The 23,976-nt window shown below is 36.0% G+C and overlaps 1 protein-coding gene across 2 annotated transcripts in view; it reads right to left on the bottom strand.

Annotated features, from left to right (window-relative positions):
* Nucleotides 1-23,976, bottom strand: part of LOC122800842 (probable GPI-anchored adhesin-like protein PGA55) — an 813,969-nt gene that overhangs the window by 108,895 nt on the left and 681,098 nt on the right. The window lies entirely within an intron of this gene.

The raw sequence follows: 23,976 nt of genomic DNA, 5'->3' as shown, positions 1-23,976 counted from the left end.
ATCTATTATATATAATAATTATAATACCTGTTTTCTTAATATACAAAATCTTTTAATACCTGGAATAATATGTTTTTTACTATGGAGGAGAGACTTACAATTATTAAAATGATAATATTCCCCAAGATTTTATACTTAATACAATCAATAATACTTCCACCTACAAAAATAATTATCAAGAAACTGAATACACTAATGTTAAATTTCCTATGGGCACCTAATAGACCTAGGATTGCATTAAAGAAACATACTAATAGCTGGTCTCAGGGGGTATTTCTTTTCCAGACTTTAATTTATATACTATCTCTTCTATTGTAAAAGTTATTACTTTATTAATAGATCAGTCATATGTCACAAAATGGAAAGATTATTGGGAGCTAATTAGTATGCACTTCATGAAAATCTCCTTAACACATAAAAATATGATTGTAAATAACTCCATGTTATGGTTACTAAAGGAATTTTGTACTTCACATATTACACCTAAACATATGGTTTGTTACCCATTAAATATTATTATTAGTTATTGTAACTTTATATTCATGCACCCTAAGTATAGGGAATGGAATTTTATTGTATTCCCTATAATGTATACTCAGGGTATGCTTTTGTCATCTACTTCTGATGGAACTCATTTAGCTATAGATAATGATCTAAAGTACTGGTATCAGTTGATATCTGATAATAAAGTTAAAAATCTAGATTTCTTAAAACAAGAATTTGATCTAAGAGAAACTTGCTGGTTACAGGTTCAGAGCTTTAGACAACATCTCATTAATAAAATAGATCTAATGTCTATAACAGTTAAAGAATCTATTCCAACACTGATTGATTACTTGATATTAAATTTACAACATAAAGTTTCTGATAAAGGTAAACTTTCATACATACATAAAATTATCAGACAAGAAACTTTTTTCAGTGTAGATTCATACTGGAATTATTTCACTTCTATTAATGGGGACCCACCAAATCAACAAGATAAACAATATATATTGGAATCTGCCTATAGAACTATGTCTTCCATTGTCTGGAGACTTTATACATGGACATTTTTACATAGATCTTTTTATACACCTTTGATGATGAATAAAATAAATAATAAAGATAATTTATGTAAGAGATGTAATGTAGAAATTAATGCTGACTGGGCTCATATGTTTTATGACTGTATACAATTGAAAGAATACTGGAAGTCAATTAATGAATTTTTGCAGGCTCTTTTACAGATAATTTCATTATTTCTAAATCTCTTATATTATTCAACACACCTGTACCTCAAAGTGTTAAAAAGGTTAAGCTTCCCTTGTTATGGTCTATTCTAGCAGTGGCTAGGAAAATGATAACTAGAAATTGGATTTCAGATACACCTCCTTCATTCAATGAATTTAAAAATGTTATGAATATAGTGTGCCATATGGAAATAAACACAATTAGGACAAGAACAAATAGAAAAACATCTTATTATATTGTATGGGATAATTTACAAAATTTGTTAAAAAAATTTTAATTTCAATAGCATGGTATTTTAGTTTAATTAATTGATCTGATTGTAGTGGATGTCTTTGTAAATACTTTAGTTGTTTTGTTGAATATTATAATAATACCTATTTTTAATTACTTGTATAAAATTGTTATGATATTTCTCTTATATGTTAAAACAATAAACCTGTTTTGAAAAAAAAATGTTATGCAACACATGAGAAGTTCTGCTTTCAATATTTTATTCAAGTGACACTAATACTCATTAGAAGGAATTGGCCTATTTTGATGTCTGATAAGAGGATCAAAGCAATAGTGAGAGACAAACCTCAATTTCATTTTAAGAACAAAACACCTCTCAAGTGATTACTGTGTGATAAAGTGAGAGTGCAAAGGAAATAACTACATGGTAGGCTGGGCACTTTCCCCTACAGAGCTTGTGACTATTGTAAATATGTGAAAAGCAATGCATTCTTTATACATCCTTCAACACATATTGAGTATAGTTTTAATTTAATACCTAGTTGCTCCAGCAAGAAGTTAGCGTATATTGCATAATGCTCAGTATGTAGCTCCTTTTACACTTGGAAGACCAATAGGTCTTTGAAGGAAAGCATGAGAGAGCATGTTAATGATACACACAAACTAGATGAAGCAAATGCACTTCACATTTGGAGAAAATAAGCTTTTGGAAGAAATCAGTAACAATGACAAAATTAGGGTAATGAAACCAGACAAAGGTGGTGGGGCAGTTATTATGGATACAATATTGTATGATGGGAAAATGTATGACATCTTAGGAGACACTAACAAGAAGAATAGGGTGTCAAGAAATTAAATAAATATTTCTTACCATAAAATTAACTTGGCTATGAAGGACATGTTGATGGAAGAGTTAATTAATTATGACAGCTATAATTATATGAGAAATGAAAGACCTAGGATCCTGTCCATCTTTGGAATACCCACGATACATAATAATGCTAATGATCCACCTTTAAGACCCATAGTAGCTGCAGAGGGCTCAAAAACAGATGTTAAAAAACTTCTGGGTTAATGAAAGTGCGATACTTAAAGACTCCTGGGACTTTTTAAGGTGTATAAAAAGATATGTACAGAAATTATGTTGTATGTGTTACTACTGACATCATTGATCTTTTTTCAAGTATCCCCCATGATGAAGGAATGGAATTGTTTAAGGAAGCTTTAATACAAAATAAAAAATTATGACATAATGACTTTCTTGTTTGTCAGAATTTAATTGAACTAGTACTGAAGACTAATTATATTTATTTTGGTGGAGAATTTTTCCAGCAAATAAAGGGTGCTGCTGTGGGAGCCTCATGTGCCTCCACTTATGCAACCAGTTTTAGGAGCATGGGAAGAAAAACATATTCATCATTCATAATACAAAAATTACTGGGTACTTTATAAAAGGTACCTGGATTAATTCTGTAGTTTTTGGATATCTTCAATTGACGAACTTAAATCATTTTTGGTCTAATTGGAGGAGACCACTGATTTTGTAAAATTTACATACAATTTTTCTCATGACAGATGAAATTATTTAGATGTATCTATACTTAAGACTGATGCTGGGTTGAAATCTAAATTATATAGAAAGAAACTTTCTCAGTTTCCTATCTCCATTATACAAGTACTCAACACCCCACCAAAAAAGAAGTGTAGTAAAAGGTCAATACGTTAGATGCAGTAGAATGACATCTAACAAAGAACATGTTGAAGTAGAATGTAATTTCCTAAAGAACTTGTTCATAGAGAGGGGATACCCTGAGTGGCTAATAAAAGAGGTTAGAAATGAAGTACAAAGGGGAAGAAATGATAAGTTTTAGTGTATTTTAGCAGAAGATATAATAGGAGAAGTAGTGGATGGACAGGAAACAAATAGACAAACAGAGAACTTATATAATAGAACTTTTGTAACAGAATTTAACGGAAATGCTAATAATGTTAAAAACATTATAGAGAGAGAGAGTGGGATAGGTTTATTGCATTAATGGATATAAACAAATTTGTAAAGACACCAATTAAAACTATATTTAGAAAGGCACGGAATTTAAAGGATATTCTGGAGAAACACAAGAATAGAAAAATATAACAAACAAGTCAGGAAAAAAGGGGTATTTAAGTGTGGAACATGTGCTTAATGTTCATACATTTTAAACAAGGAAGTGGTTTATATATGAAGTAGGGATAAAAGAATAGAGGGAAAGAAATATTTTAACTGTAACATGGTTGGTATAGTCTATTTAGCAGTATGTGAAGTTTGCAAAGCATTCTATATAGGGAAACCAAATGTTAGCTCAAGAGAAGAATATATGAACATTATTATGACATACAGTCTAAAAACAAGAAAAATGCTTTGCACAAACACACTAAGAGTTACACAGGGACTAAGTTTTTGTTTTTTATATTAGGAGACATACAGAATGATTTAAGAGGAGGGCCGTGCGAAACATGAATTGAATACAGAGAGTTATGGTGGCAAATCACATTGGAAGCCAACAGATTCCCAAGCCTTAACAAAAGTATTTCTATTACCCCTCTTTTGAAAATGAGAGCTGCAAAGTTATAACAGGCTGAACATAGTTTTAAGTTGCTCTATGTTTGATAGGCTTTAACAATAAATATGAATATAACTATCATGTTTTGACTCTAAATTATTAATAGGTGTAATTGTTATAGAAAATCTGGTTAAAAGCCTAGAAATTAACATGCATGTAAACTGTTCTACTTTTATTAGTTTATTATTATTTTTTTTTTGGTTATTTTTAAATGAATAATTACATTTTTCCACTATATGGAGGGCTAACACTGATTATGAATACACTGAAGGTTGCTGGTACACTTATTAAGAATTTTAATACTTTTGTATTTTGGAAGAACTGAGTAAACATTCATAATTACAATTTACACATTTGGAAAGTTTTAATGAGTAGGTGATGAATAGCGTTCGTCATTTATTTTTAATTTATTTATCTTTACTTTATTTAGGGTGTTTTAAAAAATGTACAAATAAGGTTAGAATTATATTTATTGTATTTAATGTTCATTAGTTGTGAGTTGAATTAAAGGGTTGATTTTATTGGACAAACTGTTGATGGGCTATATATAAGGAGGAAATTAAGAGACAGTTTGTGATATCTGGCGAAGTCTAGTAGAAATGAAAATGCATTAAGTGAAGCATTAATGTTAGTATGGTGTTTTGTGGCAACAACAATAAAGAAAGCTTGAACATGGTTACTGCTTCCAAGCTGGAGTGTTTTTCTCCTTCCTTTTGCCTTTTTTTTATTTCTTTTTTTTTGATTTATGTTGGGCAACTTTCTCTCCTTTAAGCTAAAGACAAAGACATTGTGAGTTATAGGAGTAATTTATCTAATGGTCAGTAATAATTGATTTTATTATCTCAAAGCATCCAATAAAAAATTAATTAAGTGACATGTTTGCAAGAATTGTAACTGTGAATATGATGTGTAGTGTATTATATTCAGGCCTAACTGCATAAAGAAACAACAAAATAATCATATTAAAAGATAGAGAAACAAATAATGTATTTCCTCAACACATGCATGGAATTAAAAACATTCCCAGTTTGAAAGATGAGATAAAAATCAATCAAACTGCTTTCCCAAACCATCATGAACATACCTATCAGCTCTAAAATGTACTAGTAAAGAGACTTGTGCTGTAAACACACAATTGATTGACCAGTTTCCACTGAGTTATTAAAATGTAGTGAGGAAAAAGGAGAAATGCACATATATTAGTATCTTAAGTTATATATGTAATACTAGATGATGAGGTTCCTATATTTGACATGAATTACTATATGAGATCAATTGAGTTTAAAACAAGCGCAAAATCTTTAATAGCTAGAGTCAATAAGAATTAATATTTTAATTATGCTATCCAAGAATGAATAGGTAAAAAGGAAGTTGTGTGCCCCTTTTTATATATATATATATATATATATATATATATATATATATATATATATATATATAGTTTTTTTTTTCAAAAGACTCGTGCACACACACACACACAGATATATATATATATATATATATATATATATATATTAGTATCGTGGCCTGGCTCAGACATTTAGCTCTAGTTAGTGTATATGTCAGTCTAACCGAAAGTCTCTCATTTTGTATTTAAAAACATGTTAATTAAACAACAACTTTTGTAAAAATATTTGGGACAGTGTAATATGTGTATACAAAATGCATAAACAATTGCTTGAGTATAGTTATTCATCAACACTCTAATCCTTTGTTCATATATATTGTTCTAATCAAGTAAAAGTGGGATGTAAGAGTAAAAGCTCCCAAAGATTTATCTTAGGTTAACATTAAGGGGCTTCGCAGTTACCTCAGTGAAATATATTAAAGTACATTTTGTTTAGATGAGTAGATAAAGTTGATCTGCATTTATTTTTATAGACTTAAAAGGCTGAATACATTGTTATCTATATTATTTGTAACAAGATGTAGTGAATGACCAAATCAAAGTGAGGTGACTACAGTAAAATGTGCTTAATGTTGACTGTTCACCAACACTGCTAAAAGAAAAGTTCATATAGGCTATTCTTATAATGGTAATAATGCAGCGTCATATAGCTACTAAGCATTGTTAAGTAAAGGTTACTGATGATTATTAAATTTCCTATATTATTAAAACAAACTTTTTTACATTACACTATTTCATCTTCTATGTAGATGGAGATAGATGGAGATAATAAAGTGTTGTATTCTAACTATACATCTTGCAACTATTAATTATTTATTTTACTTCTGCAAGGTCTTCTTAACTTGCTCTTGTTAATCTCAGTTGGAGTGTAGCCACTTTAGATGTTTAATATATAATAGAGAAATCACAAAAAACTTTGTAATAGAGAAACAAGTTATATATCATTAACTAGGTTATATTAACAATGCTTGCAGTTTTTAAGTTTACCACCAATGACTTTAAAGGTCACCTTATGTATTTTAATCTACATTAAATCTAGTTGTTTACACCTTTTATTCACCTCATAAAAGTCATATGATTTTTAGATGTTTTTCTTGCTCAAGATTCTTACAGTTATAAAAGCTTTTATATTGCCAAAGTCTGCTGACTGGACTGGATCAGAGGCCATTATCTTAGTGCAGCTATTTACAGTATCATAATCACATTTAACCGTGGGCTTATTCATCTTAAGATCTGTCAGCAAAAGATTCTGACAAGTACTGTTTGACAGTGGAATCCAGGCCCATCTCACACATGTTCTTGTCCCCACAATAATGAAGCATAGGGTTGCCGCCTTTCACTGTGGCTAAAACCGAAGTAAGGCCACACCCCTCATATCAAATGCAACCCCACCCCACTCCCACCTTCTCACCTGCCCACATTCCACCCACTTCGTGCCGTCACTGTGGCATCATCTGACAGGAATACCCTCTTTTGCCGTTCCTGATGCTTGCTTTCGGTCGACTTACTATGCTTTTCTGTAAAAAAACATAGTAAATCAGCTGATTTAGCAAACACTGATAGTCTGTTTGCTTTTTTAAAACAGAATACCGGTTAACAAACTCTGATATTCTGTTTCCTTTTTGAAACAGAATACCAGAGCTTGTAAAGTAAGTGCTGCGGTGGTGCAGTGGTTAGTGTTGTCACCTCAAAGCAAGAGGTTCTCCTGTTCGATTCTCAGCTGGAGCTCCTTCTGTGTGGAGTCTGCATGTCCTCTCCGCAGTCGAGTGACATTTAAAGACATACAGGTAGGTGCGTGCATGAATGGGTGTGCTTTCCTTGAAAGTTGTGTGTCAGGCTGGTAACTAACTCTGCACCGTAAAAATCCACTGCCAATCATGAGCAGACTGGAGTTCTGCTGTGTCGACCCTTAACTGGGAAAAGCCAAAAGACATTACTTTTTTTTTTTTACCAGAGTTTGTACAGTGTTTTCCAGTCTACCAGAGAATCAATTTGATTTCTGGATAGTCCTGAAAAAAAATGGAGAGGTGGCAACACTAAACATACTTAAATGTAACAGTCTGAGAATCTTCAGCTTTAATTAGGAAGTTTGAAGCTAAGGTTGCATCTCTATCACTGTTCTCTACACTTTCTGTAGGGTACAATATAGCAGTGCAGACCAACAGCTTCCAGAAGCCTTAGTGAAGACAAGGCAGTTTAAAAACAGCTTGAGGATCATCTCCAGGTAAGAAAAATCTTCACCTCGAATTTAAACAACATTATTTGAGTATAAAATGACTTAGTGAGATAAAAAAAGGAAAAATAAAGCTAAAAAAATGGTGCCATTTTAATAGTGGCTGTTTCCCAGTTTCAGACAGTCTAACAGCTACTCTAACATTAATAAAACATTAAATTGAGCATTTAAGGTTAAATAAATAAAAAAAAAACAAATAATCTAATGGAATTAAGTTATTGTGGCACTTTATATTATGTAGTTGGTTAAACAAGCTGCATTATTACTTTAATATTAAAGATTTATACATGTATGCAGCATGGAGCCCTCCCCCGACTCATTTAAAGAAGCAGCTGTACATACTAGATTTGGAAATCAACTCAGTTTTGTTTTTGTTTTCTTTTTGGCTGTAAAATATCTCAATATGCAATGAAATTAAACTTTTTAAAACAACACCTTAATATTATTGCTGTAAGTTAACTGTTTGCTTTGTGTGTTAAATGATATTTAAACAGCATTAATTAACAGTTTTTTGTTTCATCTTTTTGACATAATTCCATGTATTTTTCTCAGATGTTCTCTTTAAAGAAGACAGAGAAAAGACCATATATATCCTCTGGGATGGTTATTAGGTTACTGTTTGTTATAAAGGAGATAGCTTCATCCAGGTTATTAAAGATTCTTGTACCAGAAGAAAGGTGCATTTTGATTTTTGCTGGATACAATACTTGGACTCTAACGTAGTTTTGTTTCAGATGTTTAACCAGTGGCCAAGATTTCTTCCTCATTTCCAGAATTCTCACAGAGTAGTCATTGTCAAATCTGATGGGGTGTTTGTTAAATTTTAATGGGCTTTCCCCCTAGCTGTTTTTAACACTAGTTCCTTATCAAGATAAGAGAGGAATTTTAAATCAATAGAAATCAGTGTTGCTGTGGGGGATGTGGGCACTGGCATACCAGTATTCCAATGAGCTCTTTCTATACCAAATGAGAGCCCTTCTTGCAAGTCTAAAATTTTGGGAATCCAATTATTAAAAATTTAAATCACGTTCTCACCTTCTGTTTTCTCTGGTACTCTGAAAATTCAAATATTACACTGTCTCTCCTGATTTTCAAGATCATCAATTTTATTCATTAGCTATGTGTTTTGTTTGAGGAGAAAGTCTTTGAGTATTTCATCCTCCTTTAATCTTCCATTTATGTTGCTTATAGCTGTCTCCATTTACATTATTTTATTTTGATGTTCTTGAAAAAGGTCTCTAAAATCTCTATTTTGTTTGGAACTATTGTCACTTAATTTCTCCAGCTTTTGTTGGAAGTCATCTATCTTCAGTGATAGTGACTGTAGAGTGGAAGACACCAGCTGTACTTCTTTCCTCAGTGCAGCATCAGGTTGAAAAGAATTGGAGCTGTTCATTTTCCTTCAAGTTTATTCTCAAATAATTTGACAGGAATTGTTTGGAAAAAAATCGTCAACGTTTGTAAAGTTAAAGATTAGACTATTACTAACTAGATTTTATAAAATGTAAGGATATATATATATATATATATATATATATATATATATATATATATATATATATTAGTCTAATTCCTGTCTATTATATTAATTTTATGGAGCTCAGAAAAAGTGCTGTGCTTAGCTGACCATCTAGGCTTCATCCCTTTAAAATAGTTTCTTTGATTACCTTGTACATATCATTAACGGATATATTAAAAAATAATGGATTTAGGGTGGAACATTGTGTTACAACCACATAACAGAAAGGTAGTTGGAGTAGGTATCTTTTGACAGGAGATGTTGAGAGTGTTTGTTCTAGACAATTTCTGAATCAGTTTAGCATTGCTGTATTCATTTATAGTTTTGTTAAACCTTTCTGTAGGCAGTTACGTGGCACAGTGTAAAAAACTTTCTATAAGTCCAAAAAACATGAAATAACATGTAGTCTATGCTTCATTCTTTGATACTTTTAATTTAGGAAGGTAAACAATGCTGTATCTCTATTACAGATTGGTTTATTCCTTTTGTCTCACACATGTGGACCCAAGCAACCCTAATATCTGGTTAGGCTGTACTGATATGAACATTCCACTCACCCTTTATCAAGGCCAACTCTTTTTTAACTGCTTTGTCAAGGAAGTATTGAATCTGTGGCCTAAATGCCCTGATTTCCTTGACATCATCTCTCTGCTCTAGAATAGTTGCTATGGCCATGAAGATTGATCCAACTTTACTCTGGAGTCTGATTGCCATGAGTCTGTCAGTGATTCTAATAACATATCTCACTGCCTTTAGAAGACTCACTCTCACTAGTCTGGATTGAAGGTCAAGAGACTGGATATACAGTCTTCTCACTAGCATCATGTTATCCATTTCTAATATGCATCCTGTCAGTGAAACCATATCCAGTGTTGCAGTCCTTAGCTAACATTTGGTAGGTTGATTGGTTTTACCCTCAGCTTTCACTCAACTGAGATAAGCAAGGTAACTCAGTGTGGATAACTGTATGCTGACTGGTAAGTTGCTTATGGATTCAGGGCTGCTGGACTTTTACTTGGGCAAACAAGTTGGCTACAGAGGTGTGGGGACTCCACCCGTCCTTAAAATGTATTTTTGACATAGGCTGGAGTATACTTGGTTTTCATCTCACTTATAACCGGCAAATACCTATGCCTCACCAAATCACCTAAAACCAATATTTACACCATTAAGTGACTAAGCCTTATGTTGTGTGGAGTCTATGGTCCATGCTGCCTACCTGCAGGATACTACACCCCAAAATTTGATGCCTAAAGTGGCCTCTCAATCCAAATCTTCCTTCCATTAGGCACCACCTAAGGTCTATGCTATTCCCCACAGCTCCATTTATTGGTGGGCACATTGTTTTGACAGACCTCTTACATAACCAGTAAAAATGAAGTAATATATTTTAGTTCTGATATTAATAGAACTTCCTCTGTCTGTTCAATAACCAATTTCTCCTCCTATTCTGTCATTTCTTATTACACTGAAATCCTTGGATCTTCTTCTTCTTCTTTCAGCTGTTCCTGTTAGAGGTCACCACCGGGGATCATCTGTTTCCATTTCTTCATGTCCTCTGCATCTTGCTCTGTCACACCATCCACCTGCATGTCCTCTCTCACCACATCCATAAACCTTATCTTAGGCCTACCTCTTTTCCTCTTACATGGCAGTTTTACCCTCACCATTCCGTCCCAATATACCCAGCATCCCTCCTCAGCACAAGTCTAATCTCACCTCTCTGACTTTGTTTCCAAACCGTCCATCCTGAGCTGACCCTCTAATTTACTGATTCCTAATCCTGTTCATCCTCATCACATCTCTGTTTTAGGCTTTCTCTAGATTTATTTCATTAAGAGGGTGAGAGGTATTACTGGTTTGCTCCTGAAATGTGGGTCACTGTCTCACTCTCTCACCAACCACTTTTTTTTTTTTTTTTTTTTTTTTTATGTTCTTCACTTGAAAAGCTGAGGTAGAAGATAGGTAGAGATGGGGTCCTGGTGGAGGACCAGACATTTTTTTTTTGCTATCTTGGCTTGGCTTTATGGCTCTGCAATTGATGGGCTGGGGAAGCAGGGGCCCAGTACTTGAATTAGAACCAAGTGCTAATAAAAAACAACTACACCTCTGTATGAAACAACCAGGCCCTGATCATAAGTACTCACAACAGAAGTCCTCAAAAGACATTTCACTGAAGGCTCTTCCTCTGCACAAATCTAAACAAAGCAACTTTCCACTCACAAGAGTGACAGCCACTGTTTTTATCCTTTCTCCTTGCAGATGCTTATAAAGTTGCATTTTGTTTCAGGTTTCAGGCTGTAAAATAATTTACATGCATTCACAGAAATCAAACTATGATGAAATATGTTTCTATTTTGCTATGCTAAGTTTTTAAAACAACATTCCCTGGCCGTTATTGAACTGAATGACTCTCACTGAAGAATAACATATCTGAATTCACCAGCTTGCTTTTACAGAAGCAATTATAAACCCAGTCTTTAAAAAAAAAACATGTTATCTGAGCATCTCCATGAACAGTTCATTTGAACATGCAGATGCTATTTAGATCATTCAGCCATACAGAAATCAATAATAAAATGCTTGTGCTTATAAATACTATGGACTATTGTCTGATCCAGTCCTATAATTCATAAAATATAACAAATTAATGGAGGATACGATATTAGTCAAGCTAAAGACACCACACTGTTTCCAATCATCTGACTTCAGATTTCATGAGAAAAAAAATGTAGAAATGTCCTAACACTGAGGGAAGAGTGTGGCCTTTGAATGACGGTGTTAAACTCCATTCACAGAATACTCAACTACTACAAAATGAAATTAATAAAATTTGAAGATTTTCAGCTGTACATATGGGTAGCCAGCAAGACTGTTTTCCTTTTCAAAAGAGCAACCTTTTCTCTTTGCTGCTTGAGAAATTATACTCTTATCAAAGGCAAGATACAAAGCACTATATAAAAGGTATTGGTTAACTTTGAGGCAAACGGTAATGCAAGGACCTCACCCTGTGATCTAAGAACAAGTGTAAAATAATCATTAACTCACATTTTTGCTTAGCAATAGGAGAAAAGAGCTTTGGGAAAAGTGCTCCAGCATATTAGAACAATTCATCTGTGGGTATCACAAGTTAAACTGACTGAATTTTGGAACAAATTATTTAAACATATTTGAGAGACTAGCAAACGACACTGAGAGATAACATTTAATAACAAACCAGTAACTAAATCAAGGCTTGTTATTTGCTTCTGACTGCACCTAATTGTCATTCACGTCTTCTACAGTGTATCCAAAAATCTGTATTCCTATACATTACAGGTATGTGCCACTTAACTTCTGGGATAATTTCTATCCCACAGAACGTTAAGCAATGAGGATGTTAATCGAACACCATATTCCTTACATTAGACTTTGCTTAACATCCTTCTGCATAATGTCTGACCACATTTACATCCGTTTAGTACAGTACAGACATAAATGTGGTCGGACATTGTGCAGAAGGATGTTAAGTGGCGCATACCTATACATATTCTTTTCTAAAGCAATTAGCTGAGCTTGTCATGTTTAATATAGGAATGGGAATGTAACATACGTAAAGCTGTAACTCTGTTGAACTGCTGGGTACTCTGCCTGTTATAAATGATATCTAATGATAGTATTCATAGTCATTACAAGAACGAGTGAAGGCTAACTGTCCATGAATGAGCACAGACAAACTGAGATCCATAGAGGTCACTTTTTAAAGTGTGACGGCCACAAAAAAAAAATATAAACAAATGATGCCATAATGAGATATGAAATGAGGAATAACGTAAAAGTATATATGCTAATGAAGCATTTTCTCACTTATATGTGGTTTATAGTAAGATTTCCTGCTTTTCCATAATGTCTATTGAGGATCTATATTGGAACGTTGAACACTAAGGTTGTCGAATGCCTAAATGTTGACACCTAAATGGCGACCGGCCAATTACTCAAGTTTTTTCCACATGAAAAAATTTGCTTGGCGAACAACAAAAAAAAAAGCATACTTTTAAGCCTTAATCAAGTGGGGGGCTTTGCACCCCCCGACATGAGGTGCTATGCCCCCACAACCCCCCCCAACTAAATATACCAACTCCAAGATCGCTCTACATCGGGGAAAAGGGCAAATCCCTGATGATGGCCAAGCGAACTTGTTCCCTGGGAAAAAAATTTGCAGAATTGGCTGGTCACGGTTTTGAGAGTTTGATGTTTAGGTGTTGACATTTAGGCATTTGACAACCTAAACATTCAACAACATAATAGGAATCCTCTACAGAAACATTTTATAAAGGGAAGTCTCAACTATGTTATGTACTCATCAATTTGCGAAGATGCTGTCACTTGCAACAAGCCTTGCTGTTTCCTATTGTCAGCTGCTTATCTTGGCTGAGCCAAAACCACTTGCACTTAGCAGGGTTTGCTTTGCTGCCCAACAAAGCAGAGATATAGGCAGAGGTAACTCACTATAATTTCGACAATCATGAGATACTTGATATGTTTAGAGTGGGAGGGGATATTATACGTATGTCACAGAGTATGTATGACCCTCACAGGGGTACTGAAAGAATGCATGGTCTTCCTATTCCTGTGGATACCAAGGTCTGTATAGCAGTCATTATACTTGCTACAGGGACCTTCCAGAGACAGACTGGGGACATGCTGGGTATTTCTCATGCTTCTGCCTCAAGGATACTGCAGAAGTCCTTGGATGTACACTTGATACATGTGTATCAATACATCTATTTTCTAGTATCATCTCACGACCAAGATAAGATTTTGTGTGCCTTTTATGGGGAGGGACATTTCCATGAGGTACTTGGAGCAAAAGATTGAATCCATGTTGCAGGTATCACCCATTCTGGTCCACTGAGTAAATGGTACCTCAGTAGGAAGGGCTAACACTCCATCACTTTCCAGGTATTGTGAGATGCATGGCTTGCATCACCCATGTCTCTGCCCAGCATCCCAGCAGTGCACACGATTGCCATATCTGGCACACTTGCTCACTCTACTGCCTCTTCCTGCATGGGAGTATGAACAGCGGTCTAAGTAGTTACTCATGGTAAAATGTATTGATAAATACTATAGCAGTTTTTCTTTGTTTTGTAATCCCCCGCCTTTTGGCTTTCTATTTCAGGTAATGCTGGATAGCCACTGAAACCATGACTCATGACACTAATGAGAAATCCAGTTGGATCTGCAGAGGAGACCTATAACACAGCCCTGGCCCAGACCCAAATTATCATTGAGAGGGTCTACAGAGCCTTGATTCATGATACTAATGAGAAATTCAAGTGGATCTGCAGAAGAGACCTATAACACAGCCCTGTCCCAGACCCAAATTATCATTGAGAGGGTCTCTGGCTTGTTAAGGAATCATTTTAAGCACCTGGATGAGTCTGGGGGTGCCCTTCAGTTTGACTTAGCTACTACATTCTAGATATTTACTGCATGTTGCATTCTGCATAACATGATCATGCACTGGTCTGGAGGGGAAGTGACCCACGCTATCACTGCAGCTCACAGTTCTAGTCCCACTATGTCTAATTATGAGCAGCTGTCAGCAGTAGTAATGGACCCTATGCAGAAGGCTTGTGTATGGCATATGGCTGTGCAATAGTAAAAAACCCTATGCAGTAGGCTTGTGCACGGCATATGGCTGTGCAGTAGTAATGGACGCTATGCAGCAGGCTTGTGCATGGCATTTGACTGTGCAGTATAACAGACCCTATGTAGCAGGCTTGTGCATGGCATATGGCTGTGCAGCAGTAATGGACCCTATGCAACAGGCATGTGCACAGCATATGGCTGTGCAGTAGTAATGGACGCTATGTAGCAGGCTTGTGCACGGCACATGACTGTGCAGTATAACAGACCCTATGCAGCAGGCTTGTACATGGCATATGGCTGTGCAGGTAAAGAGGCATCATCCAGTCGATAACTATGGACTATGGCATTCAGGTATGTGTTACTTTACTTGTAAAAAACACATAGAGCATAACTGATGCATGCAGTCGTATCTGCAGGTTATGCAGACTGGTGCATGGTCTACTATCACTGTTCTTCTCTCAGTCCTTCACATCTGGTAATAATTATTTATTTATTTTTTTATTTCAGAAGAGTTACTCATATTATTGTTCGTAAAAGTCATGCCTGAATGCTTATTGATTCCTGTTCAATGATGTTGTAAGGTATCATATAACTAACAATAATCACATTTTTTAACTGTTTTGCAGAATAAAGTCTAGTGAGGTGGTTTACCTACGTATGCACATACTGTATGTCCTCAAATGGTTCAATTACTAGAAAGTATTAATTCAGTATTTAACATGAGTTCATACCTTATATTTGAATGATAACATATCACAGTGTTTTTATATTATGCAACATTTTCACAGTTTGAAGAATATTGTCTGTTGAGGTACAGCAGATCAGATTCTTTTCTTTTGCCATACATAATACTTTTTGGCCTAACAGACAAAAAATATCATTATTTGTGCAGTGGTGAGGGTGAAGTGGTAGCAGTATTTTTTTTTTACATGTCATGATACTCGTTTTAATCTGTATTTTCTTATTAGTGTTACCATGAGAACTTGTTTATTGCTACTTTTAAGTTTTAGGTAACTGACAGCTGGGACAATGTCAGTGCATACAGCATTAATGATATTAATCACTACAATCCTATGTTATGAAATATGCCTTTCTTTCCACAGTTCAATGAGGTTTTAATTAGTACCATTAAAGGAATAAAATGCATACAGTTTAAATGTCATAAGCCCCCCCCTTTTAAAAATAACATATTCCCCTTTGAGTTAAGCATTCACCAATGCTTGTGTATGTCAGACTGTAAGTAACAGAGAAGTCACATTTAATTCACAGTATGTCAAGGTCAAATTTCCTAAAGATAGGTTAGGTGATGGTGCAAGTGATTTTGAAAAGGTGCTGCCGAGACAGCTGAATGGTGAGTTGGTCCAACTTTGTGACCTATTTAATGCAGGTGATCCTAGAGACACTGATCTAGCAGTGCTATGCGACCATGACCGAGCCTCAAATGAGATGTTATGCTAGATGTAGATGATCGCTGATGAGGCCTGTATGAAATTTGTTGTGCTTGTTCCACCCCCAATTAACTGACTCCCTAGTTAAATTTCAGCAATCAAAATGTTGAGTGCCAAAAAGGCAAAAAAAAAAAAAAATGAAAAAGACAGAGAACACAGGATAAGAACAAATCTCAAAAATTGCTCAGCTCCTTTAAACTATTTTTTTCAGGAGTGTAAGCCCCATACAAACTCTGAGATTGCCATACCTTCTAAAAAAGGTAATATTCTGAGGAATGACATCTCAGACTTGGTATATGGAAGGCCAATCCTTCAGTCATTGAGACTCAGACTAGCCGGTTCCAACATTTCAAATGGATATCAGACAAATTACAGTACTTTCTTGAGAACACTTGTGGTCTCATATGATCTGCCCCCACTTGCCTAAACAGTACTATGTCCACTTCCACTTCCAAGACTGACTTCTCCTCAAGTCTAGTAAGTCCTAACTAGTGTAAGAATGGAGGTGGCTATAGATGGTCTGTATGCCACCACACTACACATCAGTGTGACCATGGCACTATCCCTATTCTGCTTTTTCACAATTCTGCTGGAAAACTTCACATATCCCAGGGAGATCTCTGATCATTTCCAGCTGTCTCTCTGTGGCAATACTCTAAACCCTAACAACATTATAGCCAGTGTTTCATGTGTTTCCTGGGGTAGCTGTAATAAATTCCTGCATATGGCTTCCCTTTGTAAAGGTGTTTTTGTAGATACGGTTACCACTGAATATCTGCCATCATCCTGAAAGTGTCTAGGTTTGGAGATACTGGTACAGAGGTGGAGGTTCATCCCCCTGTACAAGCGTGAGTGTAACGTTAGCATGTGCTTGAGTCTATGATGCACTGTCGCTTCCTGTAGAGTTACTAATATTGTGGGGTGTAACATCCTGCCATTAAACTTGGGGTACTGTGGCCCACTTTCCTAACAAATATATCTGTTATCATCATCCTTATCTTCAACAGCTATTCTGCTGCTGATATCCTCCAAACTTATTGGTATAACAGAACTGTTTGTTTCTGCTGCTGACCTTGTAAAAATTTATTTGAAAACATTACTAATTTCTGTATACATCACTGTATGCTCATTAAGGAGGTGTGGGGGGAACTTACCATGCACAATACCTTCATTATTCTGTATAGATAAAGAAGGCTCATGTATTAATAGAAATTGTCACGTGTTTAATATAATCATTGCATGCCAACATTCAGCTATCTAAATATCTGTTACTGTTTCTAAACCAGCATTTCTGAGCAGTCAAAGATTGCTGCTGCAGACATTGTTAACAGCTAGTGTCCATACCATCACTAATTATTCCAGTCCCACTTCTTCTTTGTCACAGTCATCCCCAAGGATGAAGATGAGGTATTCCTCACTGTTAATTGGATAATTGTTGGAGGCCCCTTCCCCCAAGTACTGGTGTGGGCAATTGCATTCTGCCTCACCTTGTTGCTTACACATCCTACCATATAATTTTCCTTCTTCTTTCACTGCGTTAACATGCACTTTCTACCACCACATTAGTGTCCAGGACAATTTGATTTTAAACGTTTGTCCTCTCAGCTTATTTGGGACCCCTTTACCAAACAGACATTTACCATATGCCCTAAATGCTGCCATGAGGATGCTGCTTTCCTCATTGCTGAAGATCTTCTTTTTCTGCCACGATCTCTTGTTTTGCATTACTAGGCACATGAAAAAATAAGCCACAGTCATACCGAAGAAACTTCTGATGTACCTATCAGTGAAACAACACAACAGACCCAACACAACACAACAATGAATGTGTGCTTGCTATCCTCATATAAAAAAGTTAGGTATCACAAACTGCATAATTATATACACATGCAAAATCTCAGTCCATCCAAATAAAGCTGTGCTATATTAATGTCTACAGTATCATAAATACACAGTAATGCAATCACTGTGTTAACAGAGTCATCCTTCCTCTGGCCCAGTCATTGCCATGTATTCATAATAGGTTCATAGGTAGGTACTAGGCTATCTGCCTGAAGGTGTTTATAGGCCAAGCCAGAATGTGTTGGCTTTCACCACTCCCTTAGATTAATTCCCTGTGCCTTTGTCCAGCACAGCCACTGGAGTGATTTCCAGGGTAAACTTTCTGTTTCTCATCCACTCGTCAAGGTTTCTCCTGAAGAGTGTTAGCAAAGAGCTCTGACTAATGCAGATTGGAATCTTGTTCCAGAGCATGGGAAGTCTGGGACAGGAATCTAGCCCTCCAGCACGTCCTATTTATTGTTGTGGTGAGGTTTAGATCCTTAGAGCGTGTAGCTCAAGGGGATAAGGTTTTCTTTAGGTGGAGCATGTCCATCAATTCTGGGTTGGACATGGCCTTATATGTCAGACAGAGATCACCTCTGAGCAGGCGGTATGCAACCGAGTACAGCTGGAGTTTCTTCAGTTGAGCTGCATAGGTCATCTGTTTGAGACCAGTGATCCTCTTGGAGAGGTACTTCTGTGGTCTTTCCAGCTGTTGCAGGTGTCTTGTAAGTTATATCTCAAATGGAGCATTGTACTCTAGGGTCTATATTAGAACACCAAACATTCAAAATGTCGAGTGCTCTAATATCAAACCCTATGAATTGAAAATTTAAAACATTGAACATTCAGAACAGCAAGTTTTTTCCTAGCAAAAGAATTTGCATTCCAAAACACATACACAAAACACAAGCACACCAAACAAACAGCAATCCACACACATACACCTAAACTCTTACACCTAACCCTATACTAAACTATACATGCACCACTAACTATCCACTTACCTTAACCCAAACCCTAAACCTAAGGTCCGTCACTATCACACAGTCACCTCACCCGAGCCCTAACCCTAACTCACCTACCCCGCCCTAACCCTCATGTCCACACAATCGCACATTTACCTGACCCACGCCCTAACCCTAACTCACCTAACCCGCCCTAACCCTCATGTCCACACAATCGCATACTTGCCTGAACCTGACCCGTAACTTTCCACCACAGTGCTGAAAATATGTGAGCTAAGGATCCACCAATAAGTGCCACGCGTCCGATAAAAAGAAGCTGGTTTATTGCAAAAACATGAAAAGAGGATGAAATACAAGTTGACAAAAACAAAAAACAATGTTAATAATTCATGAAGTTGATTCAAAAGTTAAAAAGCTAAGCGCTTTCTCCCATAGCAGCTGGGCTTCTTCAGAACGAAACGCCAAATACTGAAAACAGTTTATGAAACCTATTTGGCGCCAAAAATCCTTCAATTTCTTAAAGAAATATTAGCGCTATAATGCTATAATGTTTTAGCGCTAGTATCTTATAAATATAAATATTCACAGTATATTTCACTACTGTAAAATATTATTGTGTAACACATGAAAACTACCATAATCTATACTAATGAATCAGCTATAATATGTGTATATTGTAATAAAACACTAAGAAGGTACTGCAATGAATAACAGTAAAAAATAATAAATAATAAATAAAAACATTCCATTTCTAGAACTGCAGTTCTATTTGATCATGTCGCTATATACAAATCTTATGTGTAATAAAAAATGTGGTGTATAATCAAACTAATCTCATAAATATATCTAATATTACTCGAAAATACAATATGATCCTTGTCTAATTCTCACACTACTAAATTACCTAAAACCATAAACTATTGTTAAAAAAAATTTTCCCCATTGAATATTTACTGTAAATATTTTAAAAAATTAAAAAAAAATTTATGTATCAAATGTAAGACAACTTCTTATAAAAAGTTATATAGAAATCAATGGCTTGACAGAAATAAATTCATTAAGGCCTGGGGGAGTGGTGGCATTTAAATGTATTTGCCACCATACTTCTTTAAAACTTAGTAAACTTTTAAAATCTCCTCCCCTAGGATCCATTATCTATATGCTCTAATATACTAAATTTAAAATAATGTTCATCACAATTAGATTGAATGTGTCTGTATAGAGCATTGGTTTTGTCTTTTATTCTAATGCTATAAGTATGGTCATAAATTCTCTTCTTAAGACATCTCTCAGTCTTTCCTACATAAAAACTTGAACATTTATTACATTTTGCAAGGTATATCACCATTTTTGTATTACAATTACCATATTTGGCTCTGATAAAGGACTTATGACCATTCTCTAACCTAATTTTAGTCTCTTCTGACATGTATTTACATTGGTTGCAACAACCACGTTTCATACTTCTGTTACTACAACATTTTAAATCCTTTTTAGATTCATTGTGTTGAACTAAGAATTTAATATTCTTTCCCATTTTATATATAAAATTTGGTATGTTGCCCAATATTTTAAATAAATTAGCATCACTAGTTATAATGTGCCAGAATATACACATTAATTTCTTAATACTATCTGTAGCCAAGTTAAACTGTAGAACGCAAGCTCTTTGAAAAGATGGTGCCTGACATGTGTTAGTATTCTCGAGATGCTTACCTAATTCTATGCCTGCTCCTAATAAGGCTTTATATATTCACTTTCCAGTGCTGTATAACATAGTCAACTACTTCTTCCATCATTTTTATGGGATAACCTCTTTCTTGGAATAAATGTTTTATATATTCCATTTCATCTTTCAAATTTGCATAAGCTGATGTCATGCGAGCAGCCAGAATACATTGCCCTTTGAACACATTATGTTTTACTTTTGGAGGGTGACAGCTAGTATATGCTAAATAATTGTTGGAAAATGTATTTTTCCTATATATTTTAGATTGTAATACTCCCACATTATGGAAAATAAATGTGTCCAAATAAGGTAACCCATTTTGCTATGTGCATATGTGAATTTCAAGTATTCACTGCTTGTGTTAATATAATCTATAAAATGTTCCAGAGTATCATAATCTGCTTCCCATAAAATATAAATGTCATCTAAAAATCTAGAATAGTATTTGATACTGGGGAACAAATACAGGTCCTCCCATTTCAGCATAACTAGATTGGCATATATGGGGGCGCAAGCTGCCCCCATAGCCACTCCCCCTTCTTTTTATCGGACGTGTGGCACTTATTGGTGGATCCTTAGCTCACATATTTGATTTGTTTCATTTTGGATTACACAGTGCTGAAAATACTGAAGCAACAGAAATGGACAACCAAATTCTTTCCCTAGGAAAAAATTCGGTTTTCTGTTTCTTTGATATTTTAAGCGTTCGCTGAAAACGGGTCGATATTAGAACACTCGAAATTTTGAACATTCGGTGTTCTAATATAGACCCATACTCTATGATGGATCTGATGAGTGATGAGTAGAGTGGCACAATGACCTCTTTTGATCTGGATGCAAGCCCTTTTGTGATTAAGTGGGCCACATAGATGGATTTTCTAACCATTTTGGCAATGTGATTAACAAAGGAGAGATTACTATCTACTTGGGTCCCCAGATCCCTTATTACATTTTCTGTAATTAGGGGACTACCACCTATGTGGTAGTTTGTGGGTACTTTGTTATTTCCAAAGGGAATAACTATGCACTTTTTGGCATTTAGCTTGATGCCATGATTTTGACACCAGGTATGTGTCTCAGTGAGACCCTTTTGGAGGATGTCTGTGTCAGCTGTTGAGTCAATTATAGTCCCTAGTTTGCAGTCGTCTACAAACTTGGTCATCCATAGTCCTCCTGTGCTTATTTGTACCTCTGAGAAGTATATGCTGAACAGGAGGGGTCCTAGGACTGAGCCCTGGGGAAAGCCACTTGTAACTGGTTTAGAGTCAGACCTAGCTTCCACAACTCTCACCGCATGGGTTCTGTCCATGAGCCAATTGGCAACCCATCTTGTGACATAGGGGTTTATGTTCAGGCTGGTGAGCTTGTCTATAATACCAGAATGGGGAATGGTGTTGAAGGCTTTTGCAAGGTCTAGGTAGGCTGTGTGCACCACCTTTCCGTCATCTATAGCCTTGGTAACTATCTCAATGAAGTCCACCAGGTTTAGGAGGCATGATCTGCCCTTAACAAAGCTGAACTGGGTAGGGTCCAGTGTTTGGAGGTTTCCAATGTCTCTGTTAATGATTTCCATGATAATGTGCTCCATAGCCTTGCAGACCAAGATAGTCAGGCTTATAGGGTGATAGCTCCGGGGTTCTGTTTTGGCTCCACCATTGTGGAGCGGAATAACTGTTGCTGTGCACCACTCTATGGGTATGTAACCTGTGGAGAGGCTGAGTTTGAACAGTGTGTTTAGGTGAGGGGATAATTTGTCTTTGAGCTCGTGTAGGATGCAGCCTGGGACAATGTCCAGTCCCATTGATGCTATGTTTTTGGCTTTGGAGAAGGCTATTTTAACTTCAGTGTCTGTGATTTCAGGGGCTCTACATTCTTCTGGTATTGTTATGGGCCCTTTTGGGGGTGAGAGGGGGATGAAGTTTGCACTGAACCTGTCTGCCCCTATGTCACAAGATGGGTTGCCAATTGGCAATATCAGTTGGGTCAGTGTATTTTGTGCCATTCTGCACTAACTCTGAGCAGATATGAGCATTGCTACTTAGATTCTTGACATAGTTAAAGAATGCCTTGTGGTTATCTTTGGAGTCCTTGGCAAGTTTTCTTTCAAAGCTTGTCTTGGACAATTTTTATGAGGGATCGTAGTTTCTTGCTGATACTGATCAGGGATGTCTTCCCTTCTTGGGATTTTACTCTTTTCTGTACTAGTTTCCTCCTTCTATTGTATAGCTTTTTTATGGCAGGGGTCCACCAGACTGGTTTCCTTTTCTTGGAGGAGCGAGTCTTGGTTTTGCTTGGGATAGCATGATCCATGCATTCTTGTAAGTGCCTGTAGAATGCATTAGTAAAGGATTTTGCAGCTTGGACAATGTTTTCCTTTAGCATGGGGGCTTTGAAACTTTCCACCTGTCTTAAGTAACGTGGTTTGCTTTTGAAAAGTTTTTCACGGTGGTTTCCTTGTCCGGGGGTGGGGGCAGAATGTGGATATCCAAAGTGATTTGTTTATGGTCAGATCTAACCAGCGAGGGGCTGACCTCTGGTGTGGAACACCGGTCACCCATGTTGATGATGACCAGGTCCAATATGTTGTCACCTCTGCTGGGAGCATTGATCAGTTGTTCCAGGGCGTTTGAGTTTATAAATTCTAGGAAATGTTGGGCAAGGGAGTTAGTACTTGAGTAGTTCTCTCAGTTAATGTTTGGGTAGTTGAAATCACCCAATATTAGGGTGTTTGGTAGGACCTTTATGTTACCCAATGTTTTCAAAAATGCGGAATGGGGGTCCTGGGACATGGTGGGTGATCCTTAGAAAGCTACAATTTGAATTGCAGTTTTTCTCATTGTTAGTTGCATCTGGATAATCTCTGAAGCATCGTGCTGTGCCATACACCTGGAGGTGTGCATATCCTTGATGAATATGGATACTCCCCCACCTTTTGTATTTCGATCCAGGTTCTGTGGCCAAAATGTATGGTATGAGTTGTAGCCTGGTAGTGCTGGGGTGCTCTCTTGAGACTTAAACCAGGTTTCTGTTACTGCACATGTATCAATTTTCTCCATACTGAGGAGTGCCTTGAGTGCATGCATTTTGAGATTTAGACTTCTGGCATTGAGTAGTATTACCCTCAGATTTTTGTTACTTGTGCTGTTTAT

Source organism: Protopterus annectens, chromosome 4.part1 (assembly GCF_019279795.1).
Source record: "Protopterus annectens isolate FY-2018-M chromosome 4.part1, PAN1.0, whole genome shotgun sequence".
Lineage (NCBI taxonomy): Eukaryota > Metazoa > Chordata > Ceratodontiformes > Protopteridae > Protopterus > Protopterus annectens.
This window is presented reverse-complemented; position numbering and strand designations above follow the sequence as displayed.